Source organism: Sminthopsis crassicaudata, chromosome 4 (genome assembly GCF_048593235.1).
Source record: "Sminthopsis crassicaudata isolate SCR6 chromosome 4, ASM4859323v1, whole genome shotgun sequence".
NCBI classification, from domain to species: Eukaryota; Metazoa; Chordata; class Mammalia; order Dasyuromorphia; family Dasyuridae; genus Sminthopsis; species Sminthopsis crassicaudata.
Genome location: NC_133620.1, coordinates 77,105,242 through 77,131,634, shown reverse-complemented (window position 1 = coordinate 77,131,634; position 26,393 = coordinate 77,105,242).

Below are 26,393 nucleotides of genomic sequence, written 5' to 3'. Positions count from 1 at the left end.
TTTCCACTCATATGAAAGAGTGTTCCAAATCACTATTGATCAGAGAAATGCAAATTAAGACAACTCTGAGGTATCATTACACACCTCTCAGATTGGCTAAGATGACAGGAACAAATAACGATGAATGTTGGAGGGGCTGTGGGAAAACTGGGACACTGATGCATTGTTGGTGGAGTTGTGAAAGAATCCAACCATTGTGGAGAGCAATCTGGAATTATGCCCAAAAAGTTATCAAAATGTGCATACCCTTTGACCCAGCCATACTACTACTGGGCTTATACCCCAAGGAACTACTAGAGAAGGGAAAGGGTCCTGTATGTGCCAAAATGTTTGTGGCAGCCCTTTTCATAGTGGCTAGAAGCTGGAAGATGAATAGATGTCCATCAATTGGAGAATGGTTGGGTAAACTATGGTATATGAATGTTATGGAATATTATTGTTCTATAAGAAATGACCAACAGGAGAAATACAGAGAGGCTTGGAGAGACTTACATCAACTGATGCTGAGTGAAACGAGCAGAACCAGAAGATCATTATACACTTCAACAGTAATGGAAGTGGATTTCTTCAACATAGAGAAGAACTAATCCAATTCCAATTGATTAAAGATGGACAGAACCAGCTACATCCAGAAAAGGAACACTGGGAAATGAATGTAAACTGTTATTTTTACCTTCTGAATCCAATTCTTCCTGTGCAACAAAAAATTCGGTTCTACACACATATATTGTATCTAAATTATACTGTAATATATTTAACATATATAAGACTGCTTGCCATCTGGGGGAGGGGGTTGGGGGAGGAAGGGAAAAAATCTGAATAGAAGTAAGTGCAAGGGATAATGTTGTAAAAAATTACCCATGCATATGTACTGTCAAAAAATGTTATAATTATAAAATAAAATAAAAAATTAAAAAATTAAAAAAAAAAAAAAAAAAAAAAAAGAAATTGAAACTATATCCACTCACATGAAAGAGTGTTCCAAATCACTACTGATCAGAGAAATGCAAATTAAGACAAATCTGAGATACCACTACACACCTGTCAGATTGGCTAAGATGACAGGAACAAATAATGATGAATGTTGGAGGGGATGTGGGGAAACTGGGACACTAATACATTGCTGGTGGAGTTGCGAAAGAATCCAGCCATTCTGGAGAGCTATCTGGAATTATGCCCAAAAAGCTATCAAACTGTGTATACCCTTTGACCCAGCAGTGCTACTACTGGGCTTATATCCCAATGAAATACTAAAGAGCGGAAAGAGACATATATGTGCCAAAATGTTTGCGGCAGCTCTTTTTGTTGTAGCTAAAAACTGGAAGATGAATGGATGTCCATCAGTTGGAGAATGGTTGGGTAAATTATGGTATATGAAGGCCATGGAATATTATTGCTCTGTAAGAAATGACAAGCAGGAGGAATACAGAGAGGCCTGGAGAGACTTACATCAATTGATGCTGAGTGAAATGAGCAGAACCAGAAGATCACTGTACACTGCAACAACACTACTGTATGAGGATGTAGTCCGATGGAAGTGGAAATCTTCAACATAAAGAAGATCCAACTCACTTCCAGTTGATCAATGATGGACAGAGGTAGCTACACCCAGAGAAGAAACACAGGGAAGTGAATGTAAATTGTTAGCACTAATATCTGTCTGCCCAGGTTACATGTACCTTCGGAATCTAATGCTTATTGTGCAACAAGAAAATGGTATTTACACACATGTATTGTATCTAGGTTATATTGTAACACATGTAAAATGTATGGGATTGCCTGTCATCGGGGGAGGGAATAGAGGGAGGGGGGATAATTTGGAAAAATGAATACAAGGGATAATATTATAATATATATATATATATGTATATATATGTATATATTAATAGAAAATCTAATGTGTAAGAGTCAATATCAAAGATTAATCTGAAGGAACTCAACATGGATAAATCATTTGAGTTGTGCATTAAAATGTATACTGTGTGTTGTAATATTCTCTTCTCTAAAATTTAATGTTCTCTAGGAGCAGATTTCTTGGGGAGCTTCTGGAGGCAGCCTTAGTTTCAGTTCAGTTTAATCACCACAAATGCAGCTATGAGTTGAAGTCCAAATCCTTTATTTTCTCCTTCAGTCTTGAATCTTTTCCTGTTAGCTTTCTTAGAGGCCTATGTCTTTCTTTGGTTTTAACAGCTCCCTCCAAATGTCTCCTAATCCATAGGTTTGTTCCTCAGCCTCCAGCCAGCAAAAAGGTGGAAGTTGGAATGACTGACTCCACCTCCAAGATGAGATTGTGGGCTTCTGTGGGCTTGTGGCCTAATAATTCTTGCTTATATTTCTGTCCAAGTTGTGAACCTCTTCAACTTGTGAATCTCCTCGACTTTTGAATTTCCTTGACTTGCGAATCTCCCAAAATCCCCAGCCTATAAATTCTCTTCAAAGGTGTGACTGTGTGAACTAATGTGTGAACTCCTTTAAAGGCATGAACTAAGCACCTTATTTCAAGTTCTGGTCCATAACACACACTGGGAATGGGTTAAATAGGAGAAACTACAGATATAATAAATAAGGGGTGAAGGAATAAAATAAAACGAGATATACAGAGATATATAGTTTTAGGATAGTGGAATAAGGTATACAGATTAATAGGCAAAGTATACATAGAAGTGTGGTATAAGAGGGCATATAGGTGGGACAATGGGTGTAGATTAATAGTAATGGGATAAAGAGGGAAGGAAAGGTTCAGGGGAGAAGACAAGGGAGGGAATCATGGGGGGGTGAATTCAAGCAATAGCAAGGCAAGTTAAGAGGCAAGAATTAAAGTATAAGAGTTATCAAAGATAGGAAGTAAGATTTAGACACACTAGGACAAGGACTATTATTTATTAAAATTAATTAGAAAAAAAAGTAAAGATAGTACTTTAGCTGATATTAAATGAAGTCAAAATTAAAAGATTCAATCAAGAGAAAAATTGAGATTTTACATCAGCCATATCAATATTGTTTTAGATATGTTTACATATGGATAAATAGTCTGTCTGTGTGTGTTTCTGCTATAGTTTCCTTGCAGAAGGTGGGTGGGATGAAAAGGAATAAAAGGATAAAATTAAAAAAAAAAAAAAAAAATATATATATATATATATATATATATATATATATATATATATATATATATATAGCCCTGAATAAAAGAACTGTATACCCTAGAGAAAAAACTAAAAAAAAAATATTAGAAACAATCTACAGGTTTGGCAAAATTGCAGGATACAAAATAAACACACATAAATCATTAGCATTTTTATATATCACTAAACAAAACCTAACAGCGAGATATACAAAAAGAAATTCTATTTAAAATACTTGTTGATAGTATAACATATTTGGGAATCTGTCTGCCAAGGGAAAGTCCAGAACCACATGATCAAAACTACAAAACACTTTCCACACAAATAAAGTTAGATCTAAGTAATTAGAAAAATATCAAGTGCTCTTGGATAGGTAGAGCAAATATAATAATGATGGTAATATATGACAATACGACCTAAACTAATCAAACTATCAAGAAACTATTTTACTAACCTAGAAAAAATAACAACAAAATTTATTTGGAAGAACAAAATGTCAAGAATTTCAAGGGAACTAATGAAAAAAAAAATCAAATGAAGGTGGCCTAGCTGTACCAGATCTAAAACTATATTATAAAGCAGGAGTCCTCAAAGCCATTTGGTACTGGCTAAGAAACAGAGAAGTTGATTAGTGGAATAAGTTAGATTCACAGAACAAAATAGTCAATGACCATAGCAATCTAGTATTCTACAAATCCAAAGATGCCAGCTTTTGTGATAATTCACTATTTGATAAAAACTGCTGGGAAAATTGGAAACTAGTATGGGAGAAACTGGGCATGGACCCACACTTAACACCATATACCAAGATCAGGTTGAAATGGGTTCATGATTTAGACATAAAGAATGATATTATAAATAAACTAGAATAACATAGGATAGTTTACTTCTCTGATTTGTTCAGGAAGAAGGAATTTGTTACCAAAGAAGAATTAGAGATCATTATTGATCACCAGATAGATAATTTTGATTATATTAAGTTAAAACTGTTTTTGTATAAATAAAACTAATACAGACAAGATTAGAAGGGAAGCAAAACACTGGGGAAACATTTTTACACCCAAAAGTTCTGATAAATGCCTCATTTTTAAAATATTTAGAGAATTGACTCGAATTTGTAATAGTTCAAGCCATTCTCCAAGTGACAAATGGTCAAAGGATAAAAACAGACAATTTTCAGATGAAGAAATTGAAACTATTTGTTGTTACATGAAAAGGTGCTCCAAATCAATATTGATGAGGGAAATTCAAATTAAGACAAAGCTAAGATATCACTACACTCTTGTTAGATTGGCTAGGATGACAGGAAATGAAATGAAGAATGCTTGAGGGGAAGTGGGAAAACTGGGACACTGATACATTATTGGTGGAATTGTGAATGAATCCAGATATTCTGGATAGCAGTTTGGAAAGTATGCTCAAAAAAGTTATCAAACTGTGCATATCCTTTGATCCAGCAATGTTTCTATTGGCCTTATATCCCAATATGACCTTAATGAAGGGAAACGGACCCACAAGTGCAAAAATGTTTGTGGCAGCTCTCTTTGTAGTGGCAAGAAACTGGAAATAGTGGATACCCATCAATTGGAGAATGACAGAATAAATTATGGGATATGAATCCTATGGAATATTATTTTTGTAAGAAATTGTTAGGATTCTTACAAGGTGCTTAGTCACTGGAATGGATATAATTATCTAATTTAGCATGAAGCTTAACAATTCTCTACTTCAGTAATGTATTTTCTAGACTTTCATGAGATTCGCACCTTTAAGAGAGAATACTTTTTTTTTTTTTTATTCATTTTTCCAAATTATCCCCACCCTCTCTCCACTCCCTCCCCCCGATGACAGGTAATCCCATACATTTTACATGTGTTACAATATAACCTAGATACAATATATGTGTGTAAATACCATTTTCTTGTTGCACATTAATTATTAGCTTCCGAAGGTATAAGTAACCTGGGTAGATAGACATTAGTGCTAACAATTTACATTCACTTCCCAGTGTTCCTTCTCTGGGTGTAGTTATTTTTGTCCATCATTGATCAACTGGAAGTGAGTTGGATCTTCTTTATGTTGAAGATTTCCACTTCCATCAGAATACATCCTCATACAGTATTGTTGTTGAAGTGTATAGTGATCTTCTGGTTCTGCTCATTTCACTCAGCAACAGTTGATTTAAGTGTCTCCAAGCCTCTCTGTATTCCTCCTGCTTGTCATTTCTTACAGAGCAATAATATTCCATAACCTTCATATACCACAATTTACCCAACCATTCTCCAATTGATGGACATCCATTCAACTTCCAGTTTCTAGCTACAACAAAAAGAGCTGCCACAAACATTTTGGCACATACAGGTCCCTTTCTGCTCTTTAGTATTTCTTTGGGATATAATCCCAATAACAGCAATGCTGGGTCAAAGGGTATGCACAGTTTGATAACTTTTTGGGCACAGTTCAAAATTGTTCTCCAGAATGGCTGGATTCTTTCACAACTCCACCAGCAATGTATTAGTGTCCCAGTTTCCCCACATCCCCTCCAACATTCATCATTATTTGTTCCTGTCATCTTAGCCAATCTGACAGGTGTGTAGTGGTATCTCAGAGTTGTCTTAATTTGCATTTCTCTGATCAGTAGTGATTTGGAACACTCTTTCATGTGAGTGGATATAGTTTCAATTTCTTCATCTGAGAATTGTCTGTTCATATCCTTTGACCATTTATCAATTGGAGAATGGTTTGGTTTCCTATAAATCAGGGTCAGTTCTCTATATATTTTGGAAATGAGACCTTTGTCAGAACCTTTACTTTAAAAATATTTTCCCAATTTGTTACTTCCCTTCTAATCTTGTTTGCATTAGTATTGTTTGTACAGAAACTTTTTACTTTGATGTAATCAAAATCTTCTATTTTGTGATAAATAATGATCTCTAGTTCTCCTCTGGTCATAAATTCCCTCCTCCTCCACAGGTCTGAGAGGTAGACTATTCTCTGTTCCTCTAATCTATTTATTATCTCATTCTTTATGCCTAAACCATGGACCCATTTTGATCTTATCTAGGTATATGGTGTTAAGTGTGGATCCATACCTAATTTCTGCCATACTAATTTCCAGTTTTCCCAACAGTTTCTTCTGAATAATGAATTTTTGTCCCTAATGTTGATATCTATGGGTTTATCAAAGATTAGATTTCTATAGATGTACCCTTTTTTGTCCTTTGTATCTAATCTGTTCCACTGATCTACCGTCCTATTTCTTAGCCAGTACCAAATGATTTTGGTGACTGCTGCTATATAATATAGCTTTAGATCAGGTACACTTAGACCACCTTCCTCTGACTTTTTTTTCATTAGTTCCCTTGCAATTAAGAGAGAATAGTTTTCAGGAGCTCCCACAAGGCCATGGAGTACCCACAAGCCCATTCTTAGATGCAGAGTCTGATTCCCACACTCTAGGAGATTCAGAGTTAGGAGTCATTCAAGATTCCACTGTGGTGCTGGCTGGAGACATTGGGAAGAGGAGAGGCTGAAGCTGGCTGGAGACATTCTGACAAGAGCTCATCAGGGAACCAAAGAGAGAGATACACCTCTAAGAAAACTAGTCAAGCTCCAAGTGAAGGAGACAAAACTTGAAGGAGAAAATAAAGGATCTGGACTTTAATGCCTGGCTGCATTTTTAGGGTGATGAAACTGAACTGAAGCTAAGGCTGTCTCCAGAAGGTCCCCAAGAAATCTGCTCCCAGAGAACAATTACAAAGAGAAAAAGAACATTACAAGAAAGGATAAGCAGGATGATTTCAAAGAGACTTAAAGAGACGAATATGAGCTGATGTTAAGTGAAATGAGGAGAATTGGGAGATCACCGTACATGGCAACAACAAGACTAGAGGATGATCAATTCTGATGAACATGGCTCTTTTCAAATCAGTTCTACTTGTTCATTGATGAAGAGACTCATCTACACCCAGAGAGAGAACTGTGGTGACAGTGTGGAATACAACATAGCATTCTTACTCTCTCTATTGTTATTTGCTTGCATTTTGTTTGTTTTTTTTTTTTCAGTTTTTCTTTTCCTTTCTTCTTGATATGATTTTTCTTGTGCAGCAAGCTAACTGTATAAATATGACTACATATGTTGGATTTAACACGTATTTTAATATATTCAATATGCATTGCACTACCTGCCAGCTGGGGATGGGATGGTAGGAAGTAGGAAAAAAACGTGGAACAAAAAGTTTTGTAAGAATCAATGTTTGAAAAATTACCCATGCATATGTTTTGTAAATAAAAAAGCTTTAATATTTAAAAAGAATAACCTATGAGGAAACAAAGATGGACACTCAAGAATATAGTATTTTTTCTGTTTTTTATTATTATTATTATTATTGTTGCTATTATTATTTGACCTCTATCTTATCTTCTGCTGGGCAAATGAGAAAATTTTGGGTTTTTCATTTTTCCTTTCTTTCTTCTTTCTATAGTTTTTCCTTATTTTGCATTTACTTCAATAAATATTTTTTTAAAAAGAAAGAAAAAAAGAAAAATGTAAGGAAAAAGGGATGAATTTAAAGAAAGTCAATGTGAGAGAGGAAATGGAGTTATGTGAAATGGAGTCATGTAAAAAAAGGTTGAAAGACCTTTTACATTTGAGAGGTGCTAGGCTTGCTTGAAACTTATCCTTATGTGAATTGTCTTAAAACAAAGTAATATACACATTGGTGTCTGGTAAACATACCTAAGGTAAAGAAATCTATCTTATTTCACAGGGAATAAGGAGGGGAGTGACATTAGAAAAGGGGAGGGGTAATGAAAGGTAAAGTGAGTTAATGGAGGCAGTGTTTAGAAAGGAGGGACTGGGTAAAAGGAGAAAAAGATGAAGAGGGGAAAATATAGGTAGAAGAAAATACATTCTAGTATAACTGTGGAAAAAATCATAAAAAAGTCCCTTTGAGATATGAACAGGCAATTCTCAGATGAATAAATTGAAACTATTTCTAGCCATTTGAAAAGATGGTCCAAGTCATTATTAATCAGAGAAATGCAAATTAAGAGAACTCTGAGATACCACTACACACTGGTCAGATTGGCTAGGATGACAGAAAAAGATAAAGCACAATGTTAGAAGGAATGTGGGAAAACAGGGACACTGATACATTGTTGGTGGAATTGTGAATACATTCAGCCACTCTGGTGAGCGATTTGGAACTATGCTCAAAAAGTTATCAAACTGCACACTCTTTGATCCAGAAGTGTTACTACTGGGCTTATATCCCAATTTTTTTAAAGAAGGGAAAGGAGAAGAAAAGGAACCTTTTTAAAGAAAGGTGCAAGAATGTTTGTGGCAACCCTCATTGTAGTGGCCAGAAATTGGAAACTAACTGGATGCCGATCAATTGGGGAATGACTCAATAAACTGTGTTACATGAATATTATGGAATATTATTGCTCTGTAAGAAATGACCAGCAGGATGATTTCAGAAAGGCCTGGAGTGACTTACATGAACTGATGCTGAGTGAAATGAGCAGGACCAGGAGACCATTATATACTTCAACAACAATACTATATGATGATTAATTGTGATGGGCATGGGTCTCTTCAACAATGAGATGAACCAAATCAATTCCAATAGAGTAGTAATGACATGAACCAGTTACACCCAGCAAAAGAACTCTGGAAGTTGACTAAGAACCACTATATAGAATTTCCAATTCCTCTATTTTTGTCTGCCTGCATTTTTGATTTCTATCACAGGCTAATTGTATGCTATTTAAAAGTCTGATTCTTTTTGTACAGCAAAATAACTGTATGGACATGGATACATAAACTGTATTTAACTTATACTTTAACATTTTTTGTATTATCTTATACATTTTTGATAATTTATTAATTTTATAATTATAATTTTTGACAGTACATATGCATGGGTAATTTTTTTTTTACAACATTATCCCATGTATTCATGCTTTCCAAATTTTCCCCTCCCTCTCTCTACTTCCTCCCCTACATTACATGCAATCTCATATATATTAAGTGTATTACAGTATATGCTAGATGCACTATATGTGTGTAAATCCAAATTTCTTGTTGTGCGATAAGAATTGGATTCCAAAGTTATAAGTAACCTGGGTAGAAAGACAATAGTGCAAACATTTTACATTCCTTTCTCAGTGTTCCTTCTCTGGGTGTATCTGTTTCTATCCATCATTGATCTACTGGAACTGAATTGGATCTTCTCTATGTTGTAGATATCCAATTCAATTAGAATATATCTTCATACAATATCATTATTGAAGTGTATAGTGATCTCCTAGTTCAGCTCTTTTCACTCAGCATCAGATCATGTAAGTCTCTTCAAGCCTCTCTGTATTCATCCTGCTGGTCATTTCTTACAGAGCAATATTATTTCATAATGTTTATATACCATAATTTACCCAACCATTTTCCAATTGATGGGCATCCATTCATTTGCCAGTTTCTAGCCACTACAAAAAGAGCTGCCACAAATATTTTGACACATACAGATCCCTTTCCCTTATTTAGTATTTATTTAGGATATAGTAGTAGCACTGCTAGATCAAAGTGCATGCACAATTTGATAATTTTTTGGAAATAGTTCCAAATTGCTCTCCAGAATGGCTGGATTCTTTCACAACTCCACCAACAATGCATCAGTGTCCCAGTTTTCCCACATCCCCTCCAACATTCATCTTTATCTTTTCCTGTCATCTTAGCCAATCTGACAGATGTGTAATGATATCTCAGTTGTCTTAATTTGCATTTCTCTGATCAATAGTGATTTGGAACACTCTTTCATGTGAGTGGATATAGTTTCAATTTCATCATCTGAAAATTGTCTGTTCATATCCTTTGCCCATTTATCAATTGAAGAATGATTTCATTTCTTATAAATTAGTCAGTTCTCTATATATTTTGGAAATTAAGCCTTTATCAGAACATTTAACTGTAAAAATATTTTCGCAATTTTTTCCTTCCCTTCTAATCTTATTTGCATTAGTTTTGTTTGTACAAAAGCTTTTTAATTTGATGTAATCAAAATCTACAATTTTGTGATCAATTATGATATCTAGTTCTCCTTTGGTCATAAATTCATTCTTCCTTCACAAGTCTGAGAGGTAGACGATCCTCTGTTCCTCTAATCTATTTATGATCTCATTATTTATGCCTAAATTATGGACCCATTTTGATCTTATCTTGGCATATGGTGTTAAGTGTGTGTCTATATCTAATTTCTGCCATACTAATTTCCAGTTTTCCAACAGTTTTTTTTTTCCAAATAATGAATTCCTATCCCAAAATTTGGTATCTTTTGGTTTGTCAAACACTAGATTGCTATACTTGTACCCTATTTTGTCCTGTGTACCTCATCTGTTCCCCTCATCAACTAGTCTATTTCTTTGCCAATACCAAATGGTTTTGGTGACTGCTGCTTTATAATATCCCTTTAGAACAGGTACACCTAGACCACCTTCATCTGACTTTTTTTTTCATTAATTCCCTTGAAATTCTCCACCTTTTGTTCTTCCATATGAATTTTGTTGTTATTTTTCTAGGTCATTAAACTAGTTTCTAGGGAGTCTGATTGGTATAGCACTAAATAAATAGATTAGTTTGGGGAGTATTGTCATCTTTGTTATATTTGCTCAGCCTATCCAAGAGCACTTAATATCTTTCCAATTATTTAAATCTGACTTTATTTTTTTTGTGGCAAGTATATTGTAATTTTGCTTATATAATTCCTCACTTTTCTTTGGTAGAAGGATTCCTAAATATTTTATATGCTCGACAGTTGTCTTGAATGGAATTTCTCTTTGTATCTCTTGCTGTTGCATTTTGTTGGTGATGTAGAAAAATGCTGAGGATTTATGTGGATATATTTTGTATCCAGCAACTTGCTAAAGTTGTGAATTATTTCTAATTATTTTTTTATTACATTCTCTGGAATTCTCTAAGTATACCATCATATCATCTACAAAGAGTGATATTTTGATTTCCTCATTTCCTACTCTAATTCCTTTAATCTCTTTTTCAACTCTTATTGCCGAGGCTAGCATTTCTAATACAATATTGAATAGTAATGGTGATAGTGGGCACCTTGTTTCACTCCTGATCTTACTGGGAAATTTTCCAATTTATCTCCATTACATAGTATGCTTACAACAGTCTTAAATACATGCTCCTGACTATTTTAACGAATAGTCCAATTATTCCTATACCCTCAAATGTTTTTAGTAGGAATAGATGTTATATTTCATCAAATGCTTTTTCTGCATCTATTGAGATGATCATATTGTTTTTATTAATTTGATTATTAATATGGTCAATTATAATAAAATTTTCCTAATATTAAACCAACCCTGTTTTCCTGGTATAAATCCTACTTGATCATAGTGTATTATCCTGGGGATGATTTTCTGAAGACTTTTTGCTAATATCTTATTTAAGATTTTAGCATCAATATTCATTAAGGAGATTGGTCTATAGTTTTCTTTCTCAGTTTTTGACCTATCTGGTTTAGGTATCTGTGTTATAAAAGGAGTTAGGTAGGACTCCTTCTTCCCCTATTTTTTTCAAATAGTTTCTATAACATTGGGGCTAATTTTTCTTTAAATGTTTGGTAGAATTGATATGTAAATCTATCTGGTCCTGGGGATTTTTTTCCTGGGGAGTTGATTAATAGCTTGTTCTATTTCTTTTTCTTAAATGAGACTATTTAAGCAGTTTACCTCCTCCTCTGTTAATCTAGAAAGCCTATATTGTTGGAGGTAGTCATCCATTTCACTTAAGTTATCAAATTTATTGGCATAAAGTTGGGCAAAGTAACTCCTTATTTCACTAATTTCCTCTTCATTGGTGAAAAGATCCCCCTTTTCATTTTTAACACTAACTTTGATTTTCCTATTTTCTTTTTCTGATTAGATTTACCAAAGGTTTATCTATTTTATTGGCTTTTCCATAAAGCCAACTCTTAGTTATATTTATTAACTCAATAGTATATATTTTTTACTTTCACTGTTATTGATTTCTCCTTTTAATTTTAGAATTTCAAGTTTAGTTTTTGGTTGGGGGTTTATAATTTGGTCTTTTTCTTGCTTTTTGAATAGCAGGGCCAATTAATTGATCTTCTCTTTCTCTATTTTATTCAGGTAATCCTCTCAAGATATAAAATTTATCCTTATTAGCACTTTAGCTGCATCCCGCAAATTTTGGTATGATGTCTCATCATTGTCATTATCTTGGGTGAAATTATTAATTCTTTCTATAATTTGCTGTTTCACCCAATCATTCGTTAAGATGAGATTATTTAGTTTCCAATTATTTTTTTGGTCTATTTACCCCTAACTTCTTGTTGAATTTTTATTGCATTGTGATCTGAGAAGAAAGCATTTACTATTTCTGCCTTCTTGTCTTTAATTTTGAGATCTTTATGTCCCAATATATAATTAGTTTTTGTATAGGTTCCATGAACTGCTGAGAAGAAAGTATACTCCTTTCTATCACCATTCAGCTTTGTCCAAAGATCTAACATACCTAGTTTTTCTTATGTTCTATTTACCTCTTTAATTTCTTTCTCAATTGTTTTTTGGTTTGATTTATCTAATTCTGAGAGTGCAAGGTTGAGATGTACCACTATTATAGTTTTGCTGTCTATTACTTCTTGCCACTCTCTTTAGTAAGTTAGATGCTATACCTCTTGGTGCATATATGTTTAGTATTGATATGGCTTAATTGTCTCTGCTACCTTTTAGCAGGATATAGATTCCTTCCTTATCTCTTTTAATTAGATTAATTTCTGCTTTTGCTTGATCTTAGATAAGGATGGCTACCTTTGCTTTTTTGACTTCACCTGAAGCATAATAGATTCTGCTCCAACCTTTTACCTTTACTCTGTATGTATCTCCCTGCTTTAAATGTGTTTCTTGTAAACAACATATTTTAGGGTTCTGACTTTTAATTCAGTCTGCTATCCTCCTCCATGTAATGGGAGAGTTCATCCCATTCACATTTACAGTTAAAATTATTAATTCTGTAATTCCTGCCATCATATTATCCCCTGATTATGCTTTTTTTCCATTTGTCCCCCTTGAACCCCTTCCCCATTACCAAATTTATAAACCGCATTTGTGACACGCAGCCCTGCCTTTTAGTATTCCTCCCTGCTCCTTTTAAGTCCCTTCTATTTTCTTGTACCCTTCTCTTATTCCTCTTTTCCTTTTCCTTTTTCCTCTCTCCCCCTTTTAATGATGTGAGAGAGCATTCTCTGAAAAAACAAATGTGTAAATATTTTACTCTTTGAGCCTACTCTGATGAGAGTAAGATTCACACAATGTTCCTCCCCCTCTCTAAATTCCTTCAGATGTGGTATATTTTCTTTGCCTCTTTTTGCGATGTAGTTTGCCTCTTTTTATCTCTCCTTTTGAGTTTTCTGATACTATCCCCTTCCCTTTACTACTTCCTTTTTTATGTTATATCAGTAAAATCAAATTATCCATATGGACTTTCTATATATCTACAACAGAAATACAGTTGTCAAGATTTCTTTTTACCTTTTTCTGCTTCTCTTGAGTCTGGTGGATGTAGATCGAATTTTTGTTTAAGCCTGTTTTTTTTGTTTTTTTTTTAATTTTCTTAGAAACAAATGGAATTCCACTGTTTCATTAAATTCCCATCTTCTTCCATGGAAGAAAATGCCAAACTTCGCTGGGTAGTTTATTCTTGGTTGCATTCCAAGTTATTTTGCCTTTCAGAATATCAGATTCCAGGCCCTTTGATCCTTTAATGTGGAAGCAGCCAAACCTTGAGTGACCCTTATTGTGGAATTTTGATATTTGAATTGGTTTTTTGTAGCTGTTTACAATTTTTTTTTCTTTAGTCAGGTAGTTCTGAAGCTTAGCCACAATGTTCCAGGGAGTTCTTTTTTTAGGATCTTTTTCAGAAGGTGTTAAATGAATTCTTTCAACACTTATTTTACCTTCTTTTGCTATTATCTCTGGTCAGTACTCTGTGATGATTTCCTATAAAATAAAATCTAGGCTCTTCATAATTTTTGGGAAGTCCAATGATCCTCAGATTACCTGTCATAGATCTATTTTCTAGGTCTATAGATTTTCCCAGGAAATATTTGAAGTTGTCTCCAGTTTTTCTTTTTCTTTTTTTTTTTTTTTTCTTTTTTCTTTTATTTGACTGATTCTTGGTTTCTCAGTGAATTATTCATTTCTATTTGTTAAATCCTGATTTTTAATGAGTTATTTTCTTCATTCACATTTTTTAGGTCTTTTTTTTTATATATGTCCAATTGAGTTTTTAAATGAATTATTTTGCTCTGTTGAATTTTTTTTCCATTTCACTATTTTTTAAGTGAGTTATTTTCTTTTTCCAATTCACAAATCCTACTTTCTTGGGATTTTTTATCTTTTCCAATTCAGAAATCCTACTTTCCTGTGATTTTTTAACCTTTTCTAATTCACAAATTTTGTTTCCCTGCAACTCCTGTGAATTCTTTATTTTTTTCCAACTCAAGTTTCAGGGCATTGTTATTCTCTATCATAGCTTCTATTTCCTTTCCCCATTTTTCTTCAAACTCTATTAACTTTTTAATAGTCTCTTCTAGAAGAGGGTTATGTGATGGGGGGGCAGGAATCATTCCCTTTTAGGGTATTATCTGGAGATTATCTGGTGTTAGCCTCCTCGGGGTTGTATAGAAGGTGTCATTCATTCTCTTCAATTTCTTACTCATTTTTAAAACTCTGTTGGTGTCTGCCCTTTAGGTAGGAAATTTACCAGCTTCCTCCCAGGTAGATGGAAAGCAGCAAAATTGTGACTGGGCTATGAGAGAGATCTGGGGTCGCCTCTCCCCCAAATGACTCAGAGGTGGTTAGCATGGCTGCATTGTGAGGAGTTCCCAGTGAACGACCCCTGCTGTGTGGCCTAGCAACTGCCCTTAGGTTTAAGGCTGAACAGTGAAAGTGTCACAAACTCCAGCCAAAGCATCCCATGTGGCTGTGGATATTAGCAGCTGACCTGTGAAAAATCGCTGTGCTCAAACCAGAAGTCTCTGCCTGGGAAGCACAGTCACTGTTCCTGGGGTTCTACTTCTCTGGAAGTTTTGCTGCTGAGGGAGTTTCACTACTGGGGGAATTTCACTGTTTTGGAAGTTCCACTGCCTCAGGCTGAGCCTTGCACTATGTGGATTAGAGGCTGCCTAGGGCTGCATTCCCTGCTGTTCAGGTTCTTAACTGCCCCAAGGAAAAGCCCCGGACAGCAGCAGGTGCCTGCACAGCCATGCTGATATAGGTGTTAGGTCACTTCTGGTTTGGGGTAGCTATATTTTCTGGCTTTTTTTTTTTTTAAGTGGCTTTCATTTCTCTTCTGATCTGCTGTTTTACAAGCCGAGTAGAGCTATCAGGCTATGCCAGATGCCTCTATCTCAGTGGCTTCTCTGATCCCAGAGTTCTCCCCAGCCCATTTGGCACAATGTGCTGGCCCCTAGTCCAACCCTGTCTGTACTGGTCTTTTTTTTTTCCTCCCCCTGGCACCTACCTTTTCTGTCGAAATTCCAGATTCTCTTCAGCTGGTAAGTTGTGCTTCTAATCCTTGTGGTTTTATTAGTCCAGCATTATGTTTGAGGCTGATTTAACTACTTGGTATAGAGGGTAAAAAGGAGCTTAAAAATTTGAGTGTATTGTCTCCACCATCTTGGCTCTGCCCCCCATACTTTAACATATTTAACATGTATTGGTCAACTTGCAATCTGGGGGAGGGGGGGGAAGGAGTGGAAAAGTTGGAACAAAAGGTTTGCAACTATCCATGCAGAAAAATTACCCATGGATATATCTTGTAAATAAAAAGCTATTAAAAAAAAAGAAAGTGCCTTTGATAAACATCTAATTACTTATGTATATGAAGAACTGAATCAAATTTATAGTAATTCAAGTCATTTCTCTACTGACAAATAGATTCATTTGAAAAGATAGTTTTCTGAAGAAATCAAAACTGTCTATATTCATATGAAAATATTCTAAATTGCTAGTAATTAGGGAAATGCAAATTAAAACAACTCTAATGTACTATCTCATATCTCTCAAATTGGCTAACATGAAAGAAAGGAAAAAGGATGAATGTTAGAGGGTTGTGGAAAAAGGAGGAAAATAATGCATTGTCGGTGGAGTTCTGAATGGATAGAATTATTTTAGAGAACAATTTGGAACTATGACTAAAGAATTATTTTTAAAAAATATGGCCTTTTACTCAGAAATATCATGACTTGGTCTTTATCTAAAAGAGATCAGAAAGGGAAAAAAAAAAGGATAGGGCATATATGTCCAGAAATATTTACAGCCATTTATTGAGTGATACCAAAAAATTAGATATTGAGTGGATATCCATCAGTTGGGGTTTTACTGAAATATTTGTGGTAAAATATTCTTGTACTATAAGAAATTATAGGGGCAGCTAGATGGCGCAGTGAATAGAGCATCAGCCCTGAATTCAGGAGGACCTGAGTTCAAATCGGGTCTCAGACACTTAACACTTCCTAGCTGTGTGATCCTGGGCAAGTCATGTAGTCCTGATTGCCTCAGGGGAAAAAAAAAAACATATATATATATATATATATATATATATATATATGAAGGTTGCTGTCAGGAAAAAAAACATTTTGGAGAAATATGATGAAATTGATGAAAAGTGAGATGAGTCAAAGCAGGAGAACAATATATACAATCACAGCAATATTGTACATTGATAATTGGTTATACTCAGCAGTACAATGACCCAAGACATTTCTGAAGGATTTGCTATGAAAAAGGCTATCCATTTCAAGGAATGAATTGATGGAGTTTGATTACAGATCAAATTATTTTTTTCTTTCTCTTTTTGCCCTGTGTTTTCTTTAATAAGAGGACTAATATTGAAATATGTTTTCCATGTTTCCACATATAAAACTATATCAAATGTTTTTTCTTCTTAATGAGAAGGAAGGTAAGGAAGGAAAATAATTTAGAACTTGCATTTCTAAAAGTTAATGATAAAATTGTTTTTACTGAGAAAAATAAAATATTTAAAAGAAAAAAATGAAAAATTAGGGATGGTAGAGACAATCTATTGAAGGAATTAGGATGGAATAAGATTACTTGAACAAGTAGAAGGGGCTAACTTTGGTATGCAGTAAGAAAGTTTCTTCATGTGTATCTGAGGTGAAGAAAGAGAGAATGGAAGAAATCACAGAGTTGACAAAGAGAGAAAAGGGAATTCAAACGTAAAATATAAGATGTTGCTTTCAGCAGCAAGGGGAGGGAGAGCTACTGCAGTTTTCAAAGAGACATAGTATAGCTTAGTTAAAAAAAAATTGGTAATGGATTCAATCAGAGCTATTCTATGATTTTCCCTATCTTCATTCAATATCATATGTATAGGGGAAAGATGATAAATGTTGGGAGTTATCCAAAGTTGAGAATGGACTACACATCATTAGCAATAAAATAAGGGGTTTATAGTTTCAAGAGAGAAGGACAGTTGAATGGATTTACCTAGGAGTGAAAATCTGAGGAAAGGGTTCTCCCTTCCGTTAGTTTAGTTTGTTTAGTGCAAGAAAGGTGGCCTCAGAGAGAATTGCAAGTTGAAGAGTCTGGAGATCATGGTGAGGATAAAGAGTTGGCTTATTTAAGGGAGGGTAAATTAAAACAAACAAACAAACAATAGATTATGTTCTTATAAGGATATTTCAGAATTCTGGATTATGAAGATGGTGTATTTATAGGTGATGATGAGATCAAGGCCATGACCATCTTTGTATATGACTGAATTGGAGTGGATGGGAAGTTCTTCATTTGAGGAACTGAGTGATTAGGGCATTTAAGGGAGAATCAATTTTTATGTTTCATTTCCATTAGTGTTAGTCAGAAGTTGAAATGAAGAGAAAAAGTATAATCCAGCAAAGTCATTGATTAATAAAGAGAAATAATATTAGAGGCTGTATAAAATAAATATTAAATTGTGAATATATTAGTACATAGGAATATAATAAATTTCAAATGAACCATCTGTGTTATGGAAGGAGTAGCAAAATTTGAAAATGGCGATAATGAGTAACAAGTATTTCAACTCTTCTGCCTTGACCAATAAAATGAGTGAAAGTCCAGCTAGTACTTGAAATAATAATTAGGGAAGGTGTGCATAATATAGTTGCCATATTTTAATAAAAAAGTAGCATTTGAAAGAAATTAGAGAGTAATATATTTAAGAAAAAAAGAAAGTTTGTTACCTATAGAATAAATGGCCTAGAAGGTATTGTGGAAGGACTGGATGGAATTAGAATGAAACATTGAGATGATAGAATTGAGCAAAATGGGAATTAAGAATTGAATAGTAGTGGCGAAGAATTGAGTTTTGATGATGACGTACAGGAAGTTATAGTCACAAATGTAGTCCAAATATAAATAAGTATCAGAATGTTTATTATTGACTTTAGGTCATTGTTTGTATAGTCTTCAAGAATAGGAGTAGAAGAATGGAAACATAAAGTCAAAGGGGGTTTTCTCTTTGCAATGCAGGTTTTCCACATCCCAGTTAGAAAATTGGTCTGGTAGCAGGTGGTGGCAGATGCTGTATGCTGGTAAAAGGAAGTGTTTGGATATATGGAAGATGAAAATTCATTCCACTAGGGCATGGGCAGTCTGAGATCTTTTCACCTGAGGATGCTACTTTTAAGAAGGTTATTTCTCCAAGTACTATTTTAAAAATTAATTACAAAATAGCAAATCATATATTAATGTTATCTAATACCCTCAACCCTTATCCTTCTTGACCTTTTTGTATTCTTTAATACTGTTGGCACCAAATATAGAATTAGTAATTTTAACTGTAATGTGAATGGTATGAACTCTCCCAGAAAGAAGAAGCAGATAGCAGATTGGATAGCATCAAAAGTCAGAACTCTACAATATATTGTTTACAAGAAATGCATTTAAAGCAGAGAGATACAACAAAGTAAAGGTAACAGGGTGGAGCAGAATCTATTATGCTTCAGGTGAAGTGGAAAAAAACAAACAAACAAACAAACAAAAAAACAGGGGTAGCCATCCTTATCTCAGATCAAGCAAAAGCAAAAATTGATCTAATTAAAAGAGATAAGGAAGGAAACTATATACTGCTAAATGTTAGCATAGACAATGAAGCCATATCAATACTAAACATATATGCATCAAGTGGTAATGCATCAAACTTCCTACAGGAGAAGTTAAGAGAGTTGCAAGAAGAAATAGACAACAAAACTATAATAGTGGGATATCTCAACCTTGCACTCTCAGAATTAGATAAATCAAATGCCAAAAAAAAAAATTAAGAAGGTAATTAGAATATTAGAAAAACTAGGTATGATAGACCTTTGGAGAAAACTGAATGGTGATAGATAGGAGTATACTTTCTTCTCAGCAGCTCATGGAACCTATACAAAAATTGACCATGTATTAGTATATAAAGACTTAAAAATTAAATGCAGGAAGGTAGAAATAGTAAATATTTTCTTTTCAGATCACGATGAAATAAAAACTACATTCAACAAAAAGTTAGAGGTAAATGGACCAAAAATTAATTGGAAACTACAAAATCTCACCTTAAAGAATGATTGGGTGAAACACCAAATTATAGAGACAATTAATAATTTCACTCAAGATAATGCCAATGATGAGATATCATTCCAAAATTTGTGTGAAACTTTTTTTCTTTTATTTCAGCCAAAGTGGTAATAAAGGGAAATTTTATATCTTTAGAGGCTTACCTGAATAAAATAGAGAAAGAAAAGATCGATGAATTGGGCCTGCAACTCAAAACCTAGAAAAAGACCAAATTAAAAACCCCAACCAAAAACAAAACTTAAAATTCTAAAATTCAAAGGAGAAATTAATAATATTGAAAGTAAAAAACTATTGAATTAATGAATAAACTAAGAGTTGGTTATATGAAAAAAAATCAATAAAATAGATAACCTTTGGTAAATCTGATCAGAAAAAAGGAAGAGGAAAATCAAATTTTTAGCCTTAAAAATGAAAAGGGGGAAATTTCCACCAATGAAGAGGAAATTAAAGTAATAATAAGGAGTTATTTGCCCAACTTTATGCTCCAAAATTTGATAACCTAAGTGAAAAGGATGACTACTTCCAAAAACATAGGCTTCCCAGATGAACAGAAGAGTAAGTAAATTGCTTAAATAGTCTTATTTCAGAAAAAAGCAATAGAACAAGATTTTAATCACTTTTTAAATCCCTAAGAAATAATCCCCAGGATCAGATGGATTTACATGTGAAATCTACCAAACATTTAAAAAATAATTAATTCCAATGCCATATAAACTATTTGAAAAAATAGGGAATGAAGGAGTCCAACCAAATTCTTTTTGTGATATAGAAATGGTACTGATACCTTAACCAGGTAAGTTGAAAACAGAGAAAGAATCTATCTCCCCAATGAATATTGATGCTAAAATCTTAAATGAGATATTAGCAAAAATACTACAGGAAATCATTCTCAGGATAATACATCATGATCAAGTAGGATTTATACCAGGAATGCAGTACTGGTTCAATATTAGGAAAACTATTAGTATAATTGACCATATTAATAAACAAATTAACAAACAAACAAAAAAAAATCATCTCAAAAGATACAGAAAAAAGCATTTCATAAAATCCAACATCTATTCCTATTAAAAACTCTTGAGATTATAGGAATAAATGGACTTTTCCTTAAAAGAATCAATAGCATTTATTTAAAACCATCAGTAAGCATCATATGTAATGGGGATAACCTGGAACTATTACCAATAAGATCAGGAATGAAACAAGTTTGCCCACTATCACCATTACTATTCAATATTGTATTAGAAATCCAACTTTTGCAATAAGAATTGAGAAATAAATGAAAGCATTAATTAATTAATTAATTAATAAAAGAAAATAATGAGGAAACTAAACTATCACTCTTTGCAGAAGATATGGTGGTATATTTAGAGAGCCCCAGAGATTCTACTAAAAAGCTATTAGAAATAATCCACACATTTAGCAAAGTAGTAGGATACAAAATAAACCCACATAAACCATCAGCATTCTTATATATAACTAACATAATCCTACAATTAGAGTTATAAAGAGAAATTCCATTTAAAGTAATGACTGATAGTATAAAATATATAGGAATCTATCTATCAAGCGAAAATCAGAAACTATATGAGCAAAATTACAAAACACTGTCCACACAAATAAAGTCAGATCTAATCAATTGGAAAAATATTAAATGTGCTGAGAATGGGAGAGCAAATATAATAAAGATGACAACACTACTTAACTAATCTATTTATTTAGTGCTATACCAATCAGACTCCCAAGAAACTATTTTAATGACCTAGAATAAATAACCACAAAGTTCATATGGAAAAACAAAAGGTCAAGAATTTCAAAAGAATTAATGAAAAAAATCAAATGAAGGTGTCCTAGCTGTCCCACATGTAAAATTATATTATAAAGCAGCAGTTACCAAAACAATTTGGTATTGGCTAAGAAATAGACTAGAATGTGCAAGAATCTTTGTGGCAGCCTTTTTTTGTAGTGTCCAGAAACTGGAAACTTAATGGATGCCCATCAATTGGAGAATGGCTAAATAAATTGTGATACATGAATATTATGGAATATTATTGTTCTGTAAGAAATGACCAACGGGATGATTTCAGAAAGGCCTGGAGAAACTTACATGAACTGATGCTGAGTGAAATGAGCAGGACAAGGAGATCATTATATACTTCAAAAACAATACTATATGATGATTGATTCTGGTGGATGAGTCCCTCTCCAACAAAGAGATGAACCAAATCAGCTCCAATAGAGCAGCAAGGAACTGAACCAGCTACACCCAGCGAAAGAAGTCTGAGAGTTGACTATGAACCACTATATAGAATTACCAATCCCTAGATTTTTGTCTGCATACTTTTTTGTTTTCCTTCACAGGCTAATTGTACGCTATTTATTTCAAAGTCCGATTCTTTTAGTACAGCAAAATAACTTTTTGGACATGTATACATATATTGAATTTAACTTATACTTTAACATATTTAACATGCATTGGTCAACCTGCCAGGTGGGGATGAAGAGGAGAAAAGTTGAAACAAAAGATTTTGCAATTGGATAATTTTTTAAAACTTAATTAATTAATTAAAAAGAATTAATGCACACTTTTAGCAAAGTTGCAAATAAACCCATAAGGCATCAGCATTCTTATATAATACTAACAGATTCCAATAGCAAGAGATACAATGTGAAATTTGATTTAAAATACTGTATATATTATCACATATTTGGGTATCTATCTGTCAAGGTAAAGTCAGGAACTATATGAGCAAAACTACAAAACACTTTCCATACAAATAAAGTCAGATAGAAACAATTAGAAAAATATTAAGTGCTCTTGGATAGGTCAAGCAAATATAATAAAGATGACAATACTACCTAAACTAATTTATTTATTTAATGTTATTCCAATCAGACTCCCAAGAAATTATTTAATAACCTATGAAAAAATAACATCAAAATTCATCTGGAAGAAGAAAAGATCAAGAACTTCAAGGAAACTAATGAAAAAAAAATCAAATGTAGGTGTCCTAGCTGTCCCACATCTAAAATTATATTATAAAGCAGCAGTTACCAAAACAATTTGGTATTGGCTAAGAAATAGACTAGAATGTGCAAGAATATTTGTGTCAGCCTTTTTTTTTTGTAGTGTCCGGAAACTGAAAACTTAATGGATGCCCATCAATTGGAGAATGGCTAAATAAATTGTGATACATGAATATTATGGAATATCATTGTTCTGTAAGAAATGACCAACAAGATGATTTCAGAAAGGCCTGGAGAGACTTACATGAACTGATGCTGAGTGAAATGAGCAGGACAAGGAGATCATTATATACTTCAAAAACAATACTATTATGATGATCGATTCTGGTGGATGAGTCCCTCTCCAACAAAGAGATGAACCAAATCAGCTCCAATAGAGCAGCAAGGAACTGAACCAGCTACACCCAGCGAAAGAAGTCTGAGAGTTGACTATGAACCACTATATAGAATTACCAATCCCTAGATTTTTGTCTGCATACTTTTTTGTTTTCCTTCACAGGCTAATTGTACACTATTTATTTCAAAGTCCGATTCTTTTAGTACAGCAAAATAACTTTTTGGACATGTATACATATATTGAATTTAACTTATACTTTAACATATTTAACATGCATTGGTCAACCTGCCAGGTGGGGATGAGGAGGAGAAAAGTTGAAACAAAAGATTTTGCAATTGGATAATTTTTTTTTAAACTTAATTAATTAATTAAAAAGAATTAATGCACACTTTTAGCAAAGTTGCAAATAAACCCATAAGGCATCAGCATTCTTATATAATACTAACAGATTCCAATAGCAAGAGATACAATGTGAAATTTGACTTAAAATACTGTATATATTATCACATATTTGGGTATCTATCTGTCAAGGTAAAGTCAGGAACTATATGAGCAAAACTACAAAACACTTTCCATACAAATAAAGTCAGATAGAAACAATTAGAAAAATATTAAGTGCTCTTGGATAGGTCAAGCAAATATAATAAAGATGACAATACTACCTAAACTAATTTATTTATTTAATGTTATTCCAATCAGACTCCCAAGAAATTATTTAATAACCTATGAAAAAATAACAACAAAATTCATCTGGAAGAAGAAAAGATCAAGAACTTCAAGGAAACTAATGGAAAAAAAAAATCAAATGAAGTTGGCTTAGCTGTACCTAGTCTATAATTATATTATACTGCAGCAGTTACCAAAACCATTTGGTATTGGCTAAGAAATAGACTAGTTGATGAGTGGAATAGGTTAAGTTCAAAGGACAAAACAGTCAATAACGTTAATAACATAATGTTTGACAAATCCAAAGAACCCAGCTTTTGGGATAAGAACTCAATGCTTGACAAAGACTGCTGAGGAAATTGGAAATTAGTATGGCAGAACCTAGACATTAACCCATATTTAACATCTTACACAAAGATACTATCAAAATGGTTCATGATCTAGGCATAAAAAATTATATTGTAAATAAATTAGAAGAATATAGGATCATTTACCTCTCAGACCTGTGGAATAGGAAGGCATTTGTTACCAAAGAAGAACTAGAACTTATTATTGATCACAACATAGAACATTTTGATTAAATCAAATTGAAAGGCTTTTGTCGAAATAAAACTAATGCAAACACAGTTAGAAGGGGAATAATAAACTGGGAAAACATTTTTACAGCTAAAAGTTCTGATAAAGACCTCATCTCCAAAATATGTAGAGAATTGACTCTAATTTATAAGAAATCAAGCCATTCTTCAGTTGATAAATGGTCAATGGATATAAACAGACAATTTTCAGATGAAGAAATTGAAACTATTTCTAGTCATATAAAAAGGTATTCCAAGTCATTGTTGATCAAAGAATGCAAATTAATACAACTCTCAGATACCACTACACACCTGTGAGATTAGCTGATATGTCAGGAAATGATAATGACAAATGTTGGATGGGATGTTGGAAAACTGGGACATTGATGCATTGTTAATAGAGTTGTGAATATATCCAACCTTTCTGCAGAGCAATTTGGAATTATACTCAAAAAGTTATTATACTGTGCATACCCTTTGATCCAGCAGTGTTACTGTTGGGCTTATACCCCAAAGAGATATTAAAGAAGGAAAGGAAACAGTTCAAAAATGTTTGTGGCAGTCCTTTTCATAGTGACTAGAAAATGGAAATTAAAGGGATGCCCACCAATTAGAGAATGGCTGAATAAATTTTCCTATATGAATGTTATGGGATACTATTGTTCTATTAGAAATGACCAGCAAGATGAACACAGCAAGGCTTGGAACTGATGGTAAGTGAAATAAGCACAACTAGGAGATTATTATACAATTCAACAATAATACTACATGATCATCAATTCTGATGCATGCAGCTCTCTTAAAGAATGAGAGGATCCAAATCAGTTCCAATTGATTTGTAATGAAAGAACACTGGGAAATGAATATGGACCACACATAAACATTTCCACTCTTTCTGTTATTGCTTGCTTGCATTTTTGTTTTTTCTTCTCAGGTTATTTTTACCTTCCTTTTTAATCTGATCGTTGCTATACAACAAAATAACTGTATAAATATGTATACATGTATTGTATTTAATATAAACTTTAACATATTTAACATGTATGAGTCTACCTGCCATCGAGAGGTAGGGATAGAAGGAAGAAGGGGAAAAGTTGAAACATAAGTTTTTTCAAGGGTCAATGTTGAAAAATTACCCATGCATACTGCTCATACTATTTTTATATACTTCTCAATGTGCTTATAAAACGACATGGTACCTTAAAATATATTTCATCTAATTAGGAGATACATACATGTGATCTCTTTTAGTAAGTTATCAATGAACCTTGTTTTAATAAACATATTTTATTTACTTAAAACAAAAGATAAAACAGATTTAAATTACTAATGTAAATACTTGAGTATAAATGCACACATATTTCTAAAATCTTATTACAAAATATCTCAATTGAAAATCATTCTATTAATATACAATGGAAATTTGCACACACGAATTTGGGCCACATTTTGGAAGAAAAACTGTCTTCCCTTCAAAAATTTTACCATCCTATATTCCCCAAATCTTTATAATAGCTCCCATTACCTGCCCCATATTTGTACTTTTCCCTTAATTCCCATATGATAGGAAAACCTATTGACAGAAAAAGAGAAAAGACTTTATTTCCCAACTTTTCTGAAATCATGTAGGAATAAACCACATTTTTATAAGACAAGCACTTTTTAATCCTAAATGGTCAAATCTTTTTCTTTGTAACTGAGCTGACTGAAACATAGAAGAGAAAACAAACTCTCTCTCTTCTCTCTCTCTCTCTCTCTCTCTCTCTCTCTCTCTCTCTCTCTCTCTCACACACACACACACACACACACACACACATACACAAACACACACACACACCACATATACACACATATGCACACAAATTAAAACAAACAAACAAACAAAACAAAACAAACAAACAACAACAACAAAAAACATTTGCTTGAGGTTCCTATGAAGTAGGCCATCAGGAGAAGAAAAAGGTTCTACATCAATGAAGCTCCCATTCTTAGTCCTATGATTAGGAAGGA